Consider the following 17,097-nt stretch of genomic DNA (forward strand, 5'->3'; position numbering starts at 1 on the left):
GGACGGGCTTGATCGCCAGAGGCGATCGAAGAGGGTGGGTCATGTAGCTGGCGCTAGACTGATTTAAAAAGAAAATTAAAAATTTTAAAATAGTGCTGCGCTACTCCCTGGCGGTTTTAACCTAAAGTGGAGAGGTGGGAAAAGTGACATACTTACCTCAGTAGTTGGAAGCCTCTGGATGATCCTGATAGAGCTCACCATTGCAGTGCAGAGTTCATCGTCTGGCTCCACTGCCAGAGGATTCCCAGTAGTACAAAGCCACTTGTGCACAGCTTTTTTTCTCCATGCACAAGTGCTTTTTTCCACCGGGCATGCATCAACTTGCAGAAGCCTAGTCTAGATGCACTTATATATTCTGTTCGCTTTCCTCCAATAGGTATAGAGGGACCCTGCACTGGAAATATGGGCTGTAGGAGGATCTGCAAATATCTTTCTTTTATAAGTCACTTTAGGTTTCAAGCAGGCTGCGGAGTTCCATATTTTTCTCATTATAAAAAAGTGCTTTTAAACTCACTTGGCCAGCAACGCTTAATCATCTGTGATCTGCAGGGCTGTGGAGTTGGAGTCAAGGAGTCGGAGCAAATTTTGGGTACCTGGAGTCGGAGTCGGGAAAAAATGCACCAACTCCCCAGCCCATACATTTAAACTGTAATTAAAAGAAGAAATATGATAACATTTTCTATTCCTCAGATAATAGTCATCAAAATAACTTATATATACAGTAATAGCACTGCTTAGTCCACAAAAATGAAATAAGCCAATCAAAAACAAGTTACTTGTTCTGCAAGGAGAGGTGGCAGCACTTCCCAAGACAGGCTGCATATGAATGACTAGCAGCATAGATGTGCAGTGCCTAATTAAAGGCAATCAGTGATGCTCATCCGAGCTAGGATATCCGAGATACTCGGATATCCTAGCTCTTTTTTCACTATTCGAGCTCGAATACCGAGCTCGAATAGTATTAGCTATCCGGGCTGTGCTATCCGAGCGCACTCGGATAGCAATCAGCTATCCGGAGATATCCTAGCTATCCGAGCTCGGATAGCGTCATCCGCTCGGATAGCGTCACGTCAGACGTCACCTCGAGTCCTCACAAGCGAATCAGAGGGCTCCCAGCCCTCTGACTGTAGCCAATCACAGAGGGGGAGCCTGGCCAAGCCCCCTTCTATAAATAGCAGGCGCCATGTTGCCTCACTCGTCCTGCTTGTGACTTACTGACTGACTGTACTGAGAGACTGCTCCAGTGCTTTTTGTCTGTGCAAGTAGTGCATTTATTGTTCAATACACCAAGCGTTTTTACACTCCAACACTTGATATGCACCTGTATTGCTTTGTATTGTAGATAGATTGTATTTTAGGCAGTTTAGTTTGTGTGATTAGGGACTAGGGAGGGAGACTGTCACTGGTAGAGATGTAGCGAACGGTTCGCCAGCGAACGGTTCCAGACGAACTTTGGTGGTTCGCGTTCGCAGAGAACCGGGAACTCAAAGTTCGGTTCGCCCATAGACTTTAATGGCCGCCGACTTTAATGGTTAATAGCAAAGTCCCCTTACATAGTAGAAACACCAAAATTGTTGGGAATGTTAAGTGGAATAGTGGGAACAAGAGGAACATTTTTTTTTTCAAAAAGACCTTATACTTTTTGAGAAAATCAATTTTAACCACTTCCCGACCGCCTAACGCACAGAGGCGGCCGGGAAGTGGACGCCGCAAGGACCGCCGTATAGACAAATGGCGGCGGTCCTTGTAGGGGCATGGGCGGAGCGTTCGCGTCATCCGTGACGCGATCCTCCGCCTCCGCCTGGCGCCGCTCACCCGCCGCAACATCCCGCCGGCCATACGGAAGCGCCGGCGGGATGTTAACCCGACGATCGCCGCATACAAAGTGTATAATACACTTTGTAATGTTTACAAAGTGTATTATACAGGCTGCCTCCTGCCCTGGTGGTCCCAATGTCCGAGGGTCCACCAGGGCAGGCTGCAGCCACCCTAGTCTGCACCAAGCACACTGATTTCCCCCCCCCCTGCCCCAGATCGCCCACAGCACCCATCAGACCCCCCCCCTGCCCACCCCCCAGACCCCTGTTTGCACCCAATCACCCCCCCAATCACCCATCAATCACTCCCTGTCACTATCTGTCAACGCTATTTTTTTTATCCCCCCCCTGCCCCCCGCTCCCTCCTGATCACCCCCCACCCCTCAGATTTTTCCCAGACCCCCCCCCCCCCGATCCCCCCCCATGTACTGTATGCATCTATCCCCCCTGATCACCTGTCAATCACCTGTCCATCACCTGTCAATCACCCGTCAATCACCCCCTGTCACTGCCACCCATCAATCAGCCCCTAACCTGCCCCTTGCGGGCAATCTGATCACCCCCCGACACCAATAGATCGCCCGCAGATCCGACATCAGATCACCTCCCAAATCCATTGTTTACATCTATTCTCTCCTCTAAACACCCACTAATTACCCATCAATCACCCATCAATCACCCCCTATCACCACCTGTCACTTTTACCTATCAGATCAGACCCTAATCTGCCCCTTGCGGGCACCCAATCACCCGCCCACATGCTCAGATTGCCCTCTGACCCCCCCTTATCAATTCACCAGTGCATTAATTACATCTGTTCTTCCCTGTAATAACCCACTGATCACCTGTCAATCACCTGCCAATCACCTATCACCCATCAATCACCCCCTGTCACTGCCACCCAACAATCAGCCCCTAACCTGCCCCTTGCGGGCAATCTGATCACCCACCCACACCATTAGATCGCCCGCAAACCCGCCGTCAGATTACCTCCCAAATGTATTGTTTACATCTGTTATCTTCTCTAAACACCCACTAATTACCCATCAATCACCCATCAATCACCCCCTATCACCAACCGTCACTGTTACCTATCAGATCAGACCTTAATCTGCCCCTTGCGGGCACCCAATCACCCGCCCACACGCTCAGATTGCCCTCAGACCCCCCCCCTTACAAATTCGCCAGTGCATTAATTACATCTGGCCTTCCCTGTAATAACCCACTGATCACCTGTCAATCACCTGCCAATCACCTATCACCCATCAATCACCCCCTGTCACTGCCACCCAACAATCAGCCCCTAACCTGCCCCTTGCGGGCAAACTGATCACCCACCCACACCAATAGATCGCCCGCAGATCCGACATCAGATCACCACCCAAGCGCAGTGTTTCCATCTATTCTCTCCTCTAAACACCCACTAATTACCCATCAATCACCCATCAATCACCCCCTATCACCACCTGTCACTGTTACCCATCAGATCAGACCCTAATCTGCCCCTTGCGGGCACCCAATCGCCCGCCTACACGCTCAGATTGCCCTCAGACCCCCCCTTATCAATTCGCCAGTGCAATATTTACATCTGTTCTCCCCTGTAATAACCCACTGATTACCTGTCAATCACCTATCAATCACCCATCAATCACCCCCTGTCACTGCCACCCATCAATCACCCCCTGTCACTTCCGCCCATCAATCACCCGCTGTCACTGCCAACCATCAATCAGCCCCTAACCTGCCCCTTGCGGGCAATCTGATCACCCACCCACACCAATAGATCGCCCGCAGATCCGACGTCCGATCACCTCCCAAGTGCAGTGTTTACATCTGTTCTCTACCCTAAACACTCACTAATTACCCATCAATCACCCCCTGTCACTGCTACCTATCAGATTAGACCCCTATCTGCCCCTAGGGCACTCAATCACCCGCCCACACCCTCAGAATGCCCCCAGACCCCAGCCCTGATCACCTCGCCAGTGCATTGCTTGCATCTATTCCCCCCTCTAATCACACCTTGAGACACCCATCAATTACCCCCTGTCACCCCCTAGCACACCTACCCATCAGATCAGGCCCCAATTTGCCCCGTGTGGGCTCCTGATCACTCGGCCAAACCCTCAGATCCCCCTCAGACCCCCTTCCGATCACCTCCCCAGTGCATTGATTGCATCTATTTTCCCCTCTAACCACCCCCTGAGACATCCATCAATCACCTCCTGTCACCCCCCTAGCACTCCTATCCATCAGATCAGGCCCAATACAACCTGTCATCTAAAAGGCCACCCTGCTTATGACCGGTTCCACAAAATTTGCCCCCTCATAGACCACCTGTCATCAAAATTTGCAGATGCTTATACCCCTGAACAGTCATTTTGAGACATTTGGTTTCCAGACTACTCACGGTTTTGGGCCTGTAAAATGCCAGGGCGGTATAGGAACCCCACAAGTGACCCCATTTTAGAAAAAAAGACACCCCAAGGTATTCTGTTAGGTGTATGACGAGTTCATAGAAGATTTTATTTTTTGTCAAAAGTTAGCGGAAATTGATTTTTATTGGGTTTTTTTCACAAAGTGTCATTTTTCACTAACTTGTGACAAAAAATAAAATCTTCTATGAACTCGCCATACACCTAACGGAATACCTTGGGGTGTCTTCTTTCTAAAATGGGGTCACTTGTGGGGTTCCTATACTGCCCTTGCATTTTAGGGGCCCTAAACCGCGAGGAGTAGTCTAGAAAACAAATGCCTCAAAATGACCTGTGAATAGGACGTTGGGCCCCTTAGCGCACCTAGGCTGCAAAAAAGTGTCACACATGTGGTACCACCGTACTCAGGAAAAGTAGTATAATGTGTTTTGGGGTGTATTTTTACACATACCCATGCTGGGTGGGAGAAATTTCTATGTAAATGGACAATTGTGTGTAAAAAAATCAAACAATTGTCATTTACAGAGATATTTCTCCCACTTAGCATGGGTATGTGTAAAAATACACCCCAAAACGCATTATACTACTTCTCCTGAGTACGGCGGTACCACATGTGTGGCACTTTTTTTTACACCCTAAGTACGCTAAGGGGCCCAAAGTCCAATGAGTACCTTTAGGATTTCGCAGGTCATTTTGCGACATTTGGTTTCAAGACTACTCCTCACGGTTTAGGGCCCCTAAAATGCCAGGGCAGTATAGGAACCCCACAAATGACCCCATTCTAGAAAGAAGACACCCAAAGGTATTCCGTACGGAGTATGGTGAGTTCATAGAAGATTTTATTTTTTGTCACAAGTTAGCGGAAAATGACACTTTGTGAAAAAAAACAATTAAAATCAATTTCCGCTAACTTGTGACAAAAAAATAAAAACTTCTATGAACTCACCATACTCCTAACGGAATACCTTGGGGTGTCTTCTTTCTAAAATGGGGTCATTAGTGGGGTTCCTATACTGCCCTGGCATTTTAGGGGCCCTAAACCGTGAGGAGTAGTCTTGAAACAAAAATGACCTGTGAAATCCTAAAGGTACTCATTGGACTTTGGACCCCTTAGTGCAGTTAGGGTGCAAAAAAGTGCCACACATGTGGTATCGCCGTACTCGGGAGAAGTAGTATAATGTGTTTTGGGGTGTATTTTTACACATACCCATGCTGGGTGGGAGAAATACTTCTGTAAATGACAATCTTTTGATTTTTTTACACACAATTGTCCATTTACAGAGGTATTTCTCCCCCCCAGCATGGGTATGTGTAAAAATACACCCCAAAACACATTGTACTACTTCTCCCGAGTATGGCGATACCACATGTGTGGCACTTTTTTGCACCCTAACTGCGCTAAAGGGCCCAAAGTCCAATGAGTACCTTTAGGATTTCACAGGTCATTTTGAGAAATTTCGTGTCAAGACTACTCCTCACGGTTTAGGGCCCCTAAAATGCCAGGGCAGTATAGGAACCCCACAAATGACCACATTTTAGAAAGAAGACACCCCAAGGTATTCCGTTAGTAGTATGGCGAGTTCATAGAAGATTTTATTTTTTGTCACAAGTTAGCAGAAATTGATTTTAATTGTGTTTTTTCACAAAATGTCATTTTCTGCTAACTTTTGACAAAAAATAAAATCTTCTATGAACTCGCCATACTCCTAACGGAATACCTTGGGGTGTCTTCTTTCTAAAATGGGGTCATTTGTGGGGTTCCTATACTGCCCTGGCATTTTAGGGGCCCTAAACCGTGAGGAGTAGTCTTGAAACGAAATTTCTCAAAATGACCTGTGAAATCCTAAAGGTACTCATTGGACTTTTGGCCCTTTAGCGCAGTTAGGGTGCAAAAAAGTGCCACACGTGTGGTATCGCCGTACTCAGGAGAAGTAGTATAATGTGTTTTGTGGTGTATTTTTACACATACCCATGCTGAGTGGGAGAAAGATCTCTGTAAATGGACAATTGTGTGTAAAAAAAATTAACAAATTGTCATTTACAGAGATATTTCTCCCACCCAGCATGGGTATGTGTAAAAATACACCCCAAAACACATTATACTACTTCTCCTGAGTACGGCAATACCACATGTGTGGCACTTTTTTGCAGCCTAACTGCGCTAAGGGGTCCAAAGTCCAATGAGCACCTTTAGGCTTTACAGGGGTGCTTACAATTTAGCACCCCCTAAAATGTCAGGACAGTGAACACACCCCACAAATGACCCCATTTTGGAAAGTAGACCCTTCAAGGTATTCAGAGAGGGGCATGGTGAGTCCGTGGCAGATTTCATTTTTTTTTTTTGTCGCAAGTTAGAAGAAATGAAAACTTTTTTTTTTTTTTTTCTCACAAAGTGTCATTTTCCGCTTACTTGTCACAAAAAATAATATCTTCTATGAACTCACTATGCCTCTCAGTGAATACTTTGGGATGTCTTCTTTCCAAAATGGGGTAATTTGGGGGGTATTTATACTATCCTGGAATTCTAGCCCCTCGTGAAACATGACAGGGGGTCAGAAAAGTCATAGATGCTTGAAAATGAGAAAATTCACTTTTTGCACCATAGTTTGTAAACGCTATAACTTTTACCCAAACCAATAAATATACACTGAATGGGGTTTTTTTTTATCAAAAACATGTTTGTCCACATTTTTCGCGCTGCATGTATACAGAAATTTTACTTTATTTGAAAAATGTCAGCACAGAAAGTTAAAAAAATCATTTTTTTGCCAAAATTCATGTCTTTTTTGATGAATATAATAAAAAGTAAAAATCGCAGGAGCAATCAAATAGCACCAAAAGAAAGCTTTATTAGTGACAAGAAAAGGAGCCAAAATTCATTTAGGTGGTAGGTTGTATGAGCGAGCAATAAACCGTGAAAGCTGCAGTGGTCTGAATGGAAAAAAAGTGGCCGGTCCTTAAGGGGTAGAAAGCCCTAGGTCCTCAAGTGGTTAATGTTTCAAAGTAAAATGAGCCGATTTATAAAAAAAGAATCGATTCATTAAAAAGAACCGGATGATTCAAGAACCGTTAGTATAGCAGAGAATGCGTCCTGAGCAGGACGTGAAGCTGCCGGCTCGCTGCTGTCTCTCCCCACCTGCCTGCACCTGTCACCCTCACCTAGCCTGGCACCCAGCGCACCCATGGGTGCCAGGCTAGGTGAGAGTGACAGGTGAGGAGGTGGGGAGAGACAGCAGGAGCCGGCAGCTATGCGTCCAAAAGGACGCATTCTCTGCTATGTGGGAGGCATCGGAGATCTTCAATCAACTTAATTGAAGATCGCAACATAAGAGGATACAGTTCATTGGATCATTTATCGTGGATATTGGCGTAGGAAAACTTTTTTAAAGGTACAGGTAAGTATTTATGGTTAATTTAGAATAATAAAATACTTTTCTCGTGGTTGTGTTTTTATGTCATTTAACCCTTTGTGGAAATGGGTAAGGGGTACTTTGTACCCCTGTACTCATTTCTCCTGGGAGGGGGGTGGGCATCTGGGGTCCCCTTTTTAAAGGGGACTCCCAGATACCACCATGAACCCCCCCCCAGGGAGCCGTCGCCCCCACCTCCTCCTGGGGCACCGGAGGTAAGGAAGAGCCCCTTGTCCATGGATTGGACAAGGGCTCCGGGGGGGGGAGGGGGAAGGCTTGGCCGCCCCTCCCCCCCGGAGCCCCCCATACCATGGACCATGCGGGCTGGTATAGCTCAGGGTGCGAAGCCCCAGTCGGCCAGGGCTCCGCATTCTGGCTATCCCAGCCTGCATGAGGGACAAGGGGTTACAGAGGCGCGGGGGGGGGACCCCACGCCATTTTTTTTTTAGATTTCCCACACACAGCAAATAAAAAAATAAAAACATTTTTTAAAGGACTTCCGAGGCCACAAATGTGAAAAAAAGTTAAATACCTTTTCATAATCCATATCCATTGAGGATGCCATCTGCACCCTCCCGTTAATTCCGCCATGGCTCCAGCACTAATAATGGCCCTGGTCGAGTCCCGACCCCTCTGAACGGGTCGGGTTCTCAACTCATTCCCCCTCAATATGGCCGCCACTGATTGCCGCGGCTGCGCAGTCCGCATAGACGCGATTGCGGCTGCACAGCTCTAGCACTTCCTCCCGATGCGTCCGGTGTATGCACGCATATTGATGACGCGGCGGGAGGAGGGCCTGGAGCTGCGCAGCCGCAATTGCGCCTATGCAGACTGCACAGCAGTGGCAATCTGTGGCGGCCATATTGAGGAGGGAATGAGAACCCGACCCATTTGGAGGGGTCGGGGCCCGACCGGGGCCGGTATTACTGCGGGAGCCATGGGGGAATGAACGGGAGGGCGCGGATGGCGTCCTCCATGGATCTGGATTATGAAAAAGGTATTTAACTTTTTTCACATTTGTGGCCTAGGAAGTCCATTAAATATTGTTTCCTGCTATCTTTTTAACATATCCTGCAAATTTGGTGTTGCTAGGATGTAAGGGGCCTTTGCTATTAACTGCTAAAGTCGGCGGGTGATGATGATAACCAACCAGAATTATAGGGGTGCAAAAGTGCTGAATTCTGGCTATGGCTCAGCAGTGGCAAATTTTCTAGCATTGTAGGGACTCTTAGGGGGATCATGACTGGTGAGCTTCGGGCCCCTAGGCCAAAGAGGTCATAGCCCAGGGCAGGGGTGCCAACACTTTTTCGGCTTGCGAGCTACTTTAAAATTTGCCAAGCCCAGGAGATCTACCAACATTTAGGTATCTAGGTATACGTGCCTTCAGTATAGGTAGATAGGTATAGGGGCCTTCAGTATAGTTAGCCAGGTATAGTGTAGTTAGGTGTGGGTGCCTTCAGTATAGTTAGCCAGGTATAGTGTAGTCAGGTGTGGGTGCCTTCAGTATAGTTAGCCAGGTATAGAGTCGTTAGGTGTAGGTGGCTTCAGTATAGTTAGCCAGGTATAGTGTAGTTAGGTGTAGGGACCTTCAGTATAGTTAGCCAGGTATAGAGTAGTTAGGTGTAGGTGCCACTCACCTCCCTCCAGTTCCAGCGGCGGTGTCTGGGGCTCCTCCTGGTCTCTCCTCCTTCGGCCGTGCTGGCTAGAGTCAGTGCAGATGCGCGGCATAGAAGAAGACTCCGGCGAGCAAAGGGGGCGGCGGGCAGCGTGTGCTGACGCATTGTGCCCAGCATCGCCCCCAGCTATGACGTTGTGGCGTCCTCCATTCCCGCAATGCCGCCCCTCTCCTCTCTGCCTCTTCCGATTGGCTAGCGGCCGACAGGGGTGCAAAATGGTAAAATCCCCCATAGGCTTTCATTGGGTCTCCTATTTCAGGTTCCAAAATCTCACAACATTTCAAAGGGCAATGGCTCAGCGGTGGCAAAACTCACCAGTCATGATCCCCCTAAGAGTCCCTACAATGGTAGAAAATGTGCAACTGCTGAGCCATCGCCCTTTGAAAAAATGTGAGATTTTGGATAGTGAAATAGGGAGCCAATAAAAGCCAATGGGGGATTTTACTACTTTTGCACCCCTGTAACTCTGGTTTGCAGAGATTTAGGGAACCCATCTTTGGAGTCCAAGTCTAACAATATGTCTTCTACCTGCATGGCTGCGATTTATGTACGTCAGAATCGCCATCATTGAAATTGCCCAAAATAAATTGGTTTTTGTGACCCTAGGCTATGACCGCTTCGGCCTAGGGGCCCGAAACTCACCAGTCATAATCCCCCTAAAGGTCCCTACAATGCTAGAAAATTTGCCACTGCTGAGCCATTGCCCTTTGAAATGGTGTGAGATTTTGGAACTGTAAATAGGAGGCCCAATGAAAGCCTATGGGGGAATTTACCAATTTTGGACCCCTCTAACTCTGGTTTGCAGAGATGTAGGGAACCCATCTTTGGAGTCCAAGTCTAACAATATGTCTTCTACCTGCATGAGACATTTCGTGAGATTCAGACGTTGCTAACGGCCAAGGCTGCGATTTATGTACGTCAGAATCGCCACCATTGAAATTGCCCAAATAAACAGGTTTTTGTGACCCTAGGCTATGACCGCTTCGGCCTAGGGGCCCGAAACTCACCAGTTATGATCCCCCTAACAGTTCCTACAATGCTAGAAAATTTGCCACTGCTGAGCAATTGCCCTTTGAAAAGATGTGAGATTTTGGAAAGTGAAATAGGGAGCCAATAAAAGCCTATGGGGGATTTTACTACTTATGCACCCCTATAACTCTGGTTTGCAGAGATGTATGGAACCTATCTTTGGAGTCCGAATCTAACAATATGTCTTCTACCAGCATGAGACATTTCGTGAGATTCAGACGTTGCTAACGGCCATGGCTGCGATTTATGTACGTCAGAATCGCCACCATTGAAATTGCCCAAATAAACAGGTTTTTGTGACCCTAGGCTATGACCTCTTCGGCCTAGGGGCCCGAAACTCACCAGTCATGATCCCCCTAAGGGTCCCTACAATGCTAGAAAATTTGCCACTGCTGAGCCATTGCCCTTTGAAAAGATGTGAGATTTTGGAAAGTGAAATAGGGAGCCAATGAAAGCCTATGGAAGATTTTACTACTTTTGCACCCCTGTAACTCTGGTTTGCAGAGATGTATGGAACCCATCTTTGGAGTCCAAGTCTAACAATATGTCTTCTACCAGCATGAGACATTTCGTGAGATTCAGACGTTGCTAACGGCCATGGCTGCGATTTATGTACGTCAGAATCACCACCATTGAAATTGCCCAAATAAACAGGTTTTTGTGACTCTAGGCTATGACCGCTTCGGCCTAGGGGCCCGAAACTCACCAGTTATGATCCCCCTAACAGTTCCTACAATGCTACAAAATTTGCCACTGCTGAGCCATTGCCCTTTGAAAAGATGTGAGATTTTGGAAAGTGAAATAGGGAGCCAATGAAAGCCTATGGGGGATTTTACTACTTTTGCACCCCTGTTACTCTGGTTTGCAGAGATGTATGGAACCCATCTTTGGAGTCCAAGTCTAACAATATGTCTTCTACCTGCATGAGACATTTTGTGAGATTCAGACGTTGCTAACGGCCATGGCTGCGATTTATGTACGTCAGAATCGCCACCATTGAAATTGCCAAAATAAACAGGTTTTTGTGACCCTAGGCTATGACCTCTTCGGCCTAGGCGCCCGAAACTCACCAGTTATGATTCCCCTAACAGTTCCTACAATGCTAGAAAATGTGCCACTGCTGAGCCATTGCCCTTTGAATTGGTGTGAGATTTTGGAACTGTAAATAGGAGGCCCAATGAAAGCCTATGGGGGATTTTACCAATTTTGGACCCCTCTAACTCTGGTTTGCAGAGATGTAGGGAACCCATCTTTGGAGTCCAAGTCTAACAATATGTCTTCTACCTGCATGAGGCATTTCGTGAGATTCAGACGTTGCTAACGGCCATGGCTGCGATTTATGTACGTCAGAAGAAGAAGATATAGAAGAAGAAGATATAGAAAAAGAAGAAGAAGAAGAAGACGATGACATAAATGAAGACTTCCCACTTACAACCATTTTGGACACACCTTCTCATGCAAACACTTTTCATGAAGTTAATTTACTTTTTTTTTATACCTTTTTTATAACTACTACATCACCACATAATCACTTGATGTTTTTCTTCATAAAAAAGGTGGTTTCATGCATCATTGACCTCCAATACAAGTTTTAAAAGCTATTTAAGGCCAGCTCGAATATTTTACTCGAATACAGACTCGGATAGTGACGTCGGATATCCGAGTTCGAATCGGATATTCGATTAACTCGAATATCGAACTTCGAGTGAATTCGGATAGTTTAATATCCGAATTCGACCAAACTCGAATAGGATAATGAGGTATCCGATCAACACTGAAGGCAATATACACAACTTGCATTCAAAATAGATGCACCACAATTAACATAATGGAGGATGTTAGCTTTCAAAAACAGTTTACATGCAGATTGTTCCATACTAGACCCTTCCACCACGATGAGGTCATCCTTCATGGAAGGGACCCTAACCTGTATCTACCAAACAGTGTGAGCCTGGGGGCGCTGGCCATAAAATGGTTAACACATTATTTTAGACAACAGAAGAATTGGCAGTGCTCCTAAACCAGGCCGCATCTAAAATAGCTTCCAACAGAGGCATTTAGTGCATAGTTTAGCATCTGTTTTGAGTACAAGGTGTGTATTTGCCTCTAGGGTGTACACCTCTGTTAGTAATCATTTCAGATGCTGCCTGGTTTAGGAGCTCTGCCAATTCTTCCCTGTTTCTTCTAAGTTACTTGTGCTGCTGCAGTAAAGTAGTCACCGTATTTTTAAATCAGATGTGTAAATTTTGTATGCACATTTTTGCACTCCCTTTGCTCATGAAATATATTAATTTGATATGTTGGGGTTGGTCACTACAAAGAAAGTTATACTGTAGTACTGTAGTTCACATATGCACTCCGCACAGAACTGTTGTGAATCCACTGACAATGTTCGGCAGATTGAACGCAGAGGTGATGTCTATCACCCGTAAGCATGGTTCAGATTGTGCATGAAGAATGTGAGATAGAGGAAGAATCCCCTCATTCTCCTGTGGAGTACCTGCACATCACTCTTAGATGTACTCACAGTTAGATTGCCTTGTTCTTTGTTCCTGTCTGCATATGTACTCTTACCAAAGGATGACTAGTTTTAATTTCTATTTAACAACTACTCTACAGCTATATTCTAAATTTAGTTAATTGCATCCCTGGTGTACATAAAAACTGAGGTAAGCTAAAGCTTAAAAGGTAAAATGGAATGCATTCATGTTGGCATTGACAGGCCAGGATGGCTCACAGGGTAGAGTGTTATCTTCCTGGCCAGGAGCTTTTTGTTCCTAAAAGCAGATGCCATCTTAATATGGCTTTAAAATTCCTAAACTTTGACAGTGATGAAATGCCTTTTAGTCTACATACTTTCAATCAACATGATTGTTACATCTAAATTAGAAGAGTAGGAGTTGAGGAGTCGGAGGATTTTTGTACCGACTTCACAACCCTGGTGATCTGTGCCTGCCACAAGAATCAAACCTGTTTTGTTGAAAAAAAAAAACCTCAAAGAAGAAAGGAGGACATTTTGATACTTCTATAGTTATTTGTGTGACATTAGTACTGTTAGCAGCACTGTGTGTAGAACTAATGACTTTTACAAAAAGTAGAGGAGACCAATTGAAGAGGGGGTATTTGTCCTCGTCAGCATCCCTACTGATGGATAAGGAGCTGTCAGATATTGATAAGTAGTATTTCTTCATTTACAATATCTGACACAAGGTATATTTTGTTTTTGATGCACTTTATTTTGCTGATGTTGCGGGTTGGCATAACGTAAAAGTTCTGCTGTAGTGGTCCTTTAAGGCTCAGCAGCTAAGAATCATGTGGGCAACATTTCATATGAATTCAGGCAATAATTGAGATTTTAAAGCTTAAAGACCCTTTTCAGTCTGTGACACCTTGAATGACTCTTGTCACACAAAAGTAATAATTACCTCCCTGCTCTGTTCTGCAGTGTAGCCCCACCCCCTGCTGAAAAATGCCATGTTATTTTCTCTACTTGAGACACAAAACAGCATGGCGCTTTTTCCACAGGGGGCAGGGCTACATGATGGAAGCTGGCGGCCATGCAGTTCCGGGAGGGGGTAGGTAATTATAACTTTTATATGACAAGATAATACGACCATTCAATCGAAATATCATTTCAGACTGAATAGGCTCTTTATGTTATTGATATAGGGAGTTATCTGCTGCCGGGAATCCGATTTTAATATGCTAACATGGATTTTGAGAGATAGCTGGAGTATCTGAAACAAACTCAAGGAAGGACAGAGGCAACATACAGACATCCAACATTAATGGCCTTGCCAGGACCTGAGCCTGGGGCCCTACAGAAGAAAAGTGAGAGGTCTAACCAAATAGTTACTGTGTTCCATGTCAGTGAATCAACCTTTCACAATTCATTTCAAACATTGGGAATGAAGATACCAACACACATAGGACAAATGTCACTTGCAACAATTGTTCCTGACCATTTCTGGTGACATGTTAGTAATGATCATTGTACAGAAATGCTGCTTAGCTTCTGTATAACAGACTGTTCTGTTCTACGAAGCGGAGAGGGAAGAGGGTGGAAAACACCCCACTTTGATCACAACAATAAAGGCTATTCCGGCTGGGTAGATCACAGTAGAGGAGGCTACCAACGTTGGTGGAAAAAACCTGTACATACTTTGGGGTTTTAACCAAAACAATCACAATCAGTTGTTTCATGGGACAAACATAAACATATAAGCTATGTGCCAGGCTTAGGTTTTAGAAGACCACAACAAATACAAATGCTATAAGCTGCCAGCTAGATCACGCATACTACAAGCTGCATACACCACAGATTAGAGACAGAAGGCTTATCTTGACTGGTCATATGAGTGGGTGTCCTATTCTTCCTTGGGCATTTATTATTACATAATCTCAAGATATATAGGTTAGCTAAATAAAGTTTACTAAAACAGCAACATTTATCAGCCGAGAAAACATTATTGCAATGTGTTAATCAGCACAGTGCAATATGTTCTATCCACAACATTTTCACTTAAGCTTAATTGATTATTTTCTAGCTCCCACCAAGTTAATATATTTGATTAATGGTGAAACAGACGGAAATAGTAATTCTCTAATAAGTGTGGCTGATGGTAAGCTAGAATGACTGATGAGGCTAAATTATTTTTCCAGTCACGGTGTAAATTGCAGAGTTTATGAAGAGCTTCCTAATGTGGAAGTGGTGGCACTCCATCAGATATATTTAATTAACAGCAAACAAGCAGATGCGTAATATGTCAGCTCAAGCCAAAGTGCAACATCTAAAATCAAGAAATGTTATCAAATCTAAAATATGTAATCTCTACCATTCTGCAACAGAATATGGTGCTACAGCCAAAGGTCAATAATTCTGGTTACAAATGTGGCTCTTAGAAGACCTAAATGAGGTGGTACTATAAGGCATGCAGCTTATTTCAGTAACCTTTTGGAAATGTGTAGGTATATAATGTTGGGATCAGAAATAGCAGATTTGATTTATGAATAGCTGCCATTAGAATAGCATAAATAACTGACTCATATGTGTGTGGATAAGCGCATGCAATGACCCCCAACACACACACACACACACTCATCACACACAATCACACACCACAAACTTTCAGCCTAAAAATAGGTCAAAAGCTATGACCCGCTGATTGGCAGAAACCCCCTTCCATGTGCTGCTGTCGCATCCCCATGCAGAGTACGTGTGGGAACATGCTGCTGACAGGTGCAGAGAGCGTGGTGGAGCATGTCTGCAGTAAGTCTGAAGCTTTAGCGGTGAGTTCAGAAGCTGCACGGGACTCTAGAGGATACAAGTCCAAGTGAGGACAGCTATACCTTCAGCAGCATGCTCCATCACAGCTCAACCACGTTATATCAGCCCATGGATAGGCCGACTCCCCTACCATTCATGCTGATATAATACTACTACATTGAACTACCTTGTTTAAAGAGACACTGAAGCGAAAAAATAAATATGATATAATGAATTGGTTGTGTACTATGAATAATTTCTAGAAGATTAGCAGCAAAGAAAATATTCTAATACTTTTATTTTCAGGTATATAGTGTTTTTTCTAACATTGCATTATTCTATAATATGTGCAGATTACACAACACTCAGCATTCAAAATGATTCTTTCAGAGCAGTCTGTGAAGTAATGACCTCTCCTCTAGCAGAGAAAAAGTAAACAGTTCACTTACAGTTGAAATAATAAAAGTCAGATAACAGCCCTCTCCACGACTAACTTAGTCGGAGAGCTTAATGGCTTGTTTGCATAGAGATAACAACTGGAGTTTCTCAACTCTTCCTGTACTGGAAAATATTAGACTGATGTATCTGATCGTAATGTTTTATTTCTTAGCTGTACTACACATACAAATCATAATATCATAATTTTTTTTTACTAGAAGATTAGCAGCAAAGAAAATATTCTCATACTTTTATTTTCAGGTATATAGTGTTTTTTCTAACATTGCATCATTCTCTAATATGTGCAGATTACACAACACTCAGCACTCAAAATGAGTCTTTCAGAGCAGTCTGTGAAGTAATGACCTCTCCTCTAGCAGAGAAAAAGTAAACAGTTTACTTACAGTTGAGATAATAAAAGTCAGATAACAGCCCTCTCCACGACTAAGACTTGGGGCCATATTCTATTGATGAACTCGCCAGTGCTAAGCACTGGCGAGTTCTTAACTTAGGCGATGGGAGCATCGCCTAATCTTATAAAACTTTAGACCCCCCCAGGTGGAAAAGAACTCGCTTGGGCGATATAATCGCCCAGCGAGTTCTTAACACGTTATCCAAATACCCTTATCATGCCTCCGGGAAGCGATACTTCCCGGCAGACATGAGCGTTAGCTTAGACCTGCAAAAAGCAGGTCTAAACTGGCTAACGCACGTCGCCGCCGCAGCATCTGGGGGTCTCCTTTAATAAGGAGACCCCCAGAGCTCCTCGTCGGGTCACCGAACACTGTAGAAGCCCCCCATGTAGCTGCGCCTGCTCCCCTGCATACATACCGCCGCAGATCACCCGACGCCTCTCGCCGCAAAATCCGTCGTGTAATTACAGTGTATCTAACACTGTAATTACTGTGCGCATAAAAGGAGCCCGGGCAAGCATCTTTGAATCTGCAGCCTGGGCTCCCCATTGGTCCGCTGTCTGAACCAATAAAATGGCTCACACGGCGGTATGTATGCAGGGGAGCAGGCGCA

The 17,097-nt window shown here is 45.0% G+C and overlaps 1 protein-coding gene across 2 annotated transcripts in view; it reads right to left on the reverse strand.

The window, feature by feature from the left end:
• The window catches only part of GUCY1B1 (guanylate cyclase 1 soluble subunit beta 1), a 106,486-nt gene that overhangs the window by 40,111 nt on the left and 49,278 nt on the right, over positions 1–17,097 (reverse strand). The gene's annotated exons all lie outside the window — the stretch shown is intronic.

The sequence above is a fragment of the Hyperolius riggenbachi genome, chromosome 1 (assembly GCF_040937935.1).
Source record: "Hyperolius riggenbachi isolate aHypRig1 chromosome 1, aHypRig1.pri, whole genome shotgun sequence".
NCBI lineage: Eukaryota > Metazoa > Chordata > Amphibia > Anura > Hyperoliidae > Hyperolius > Hyperolius riggenbachi.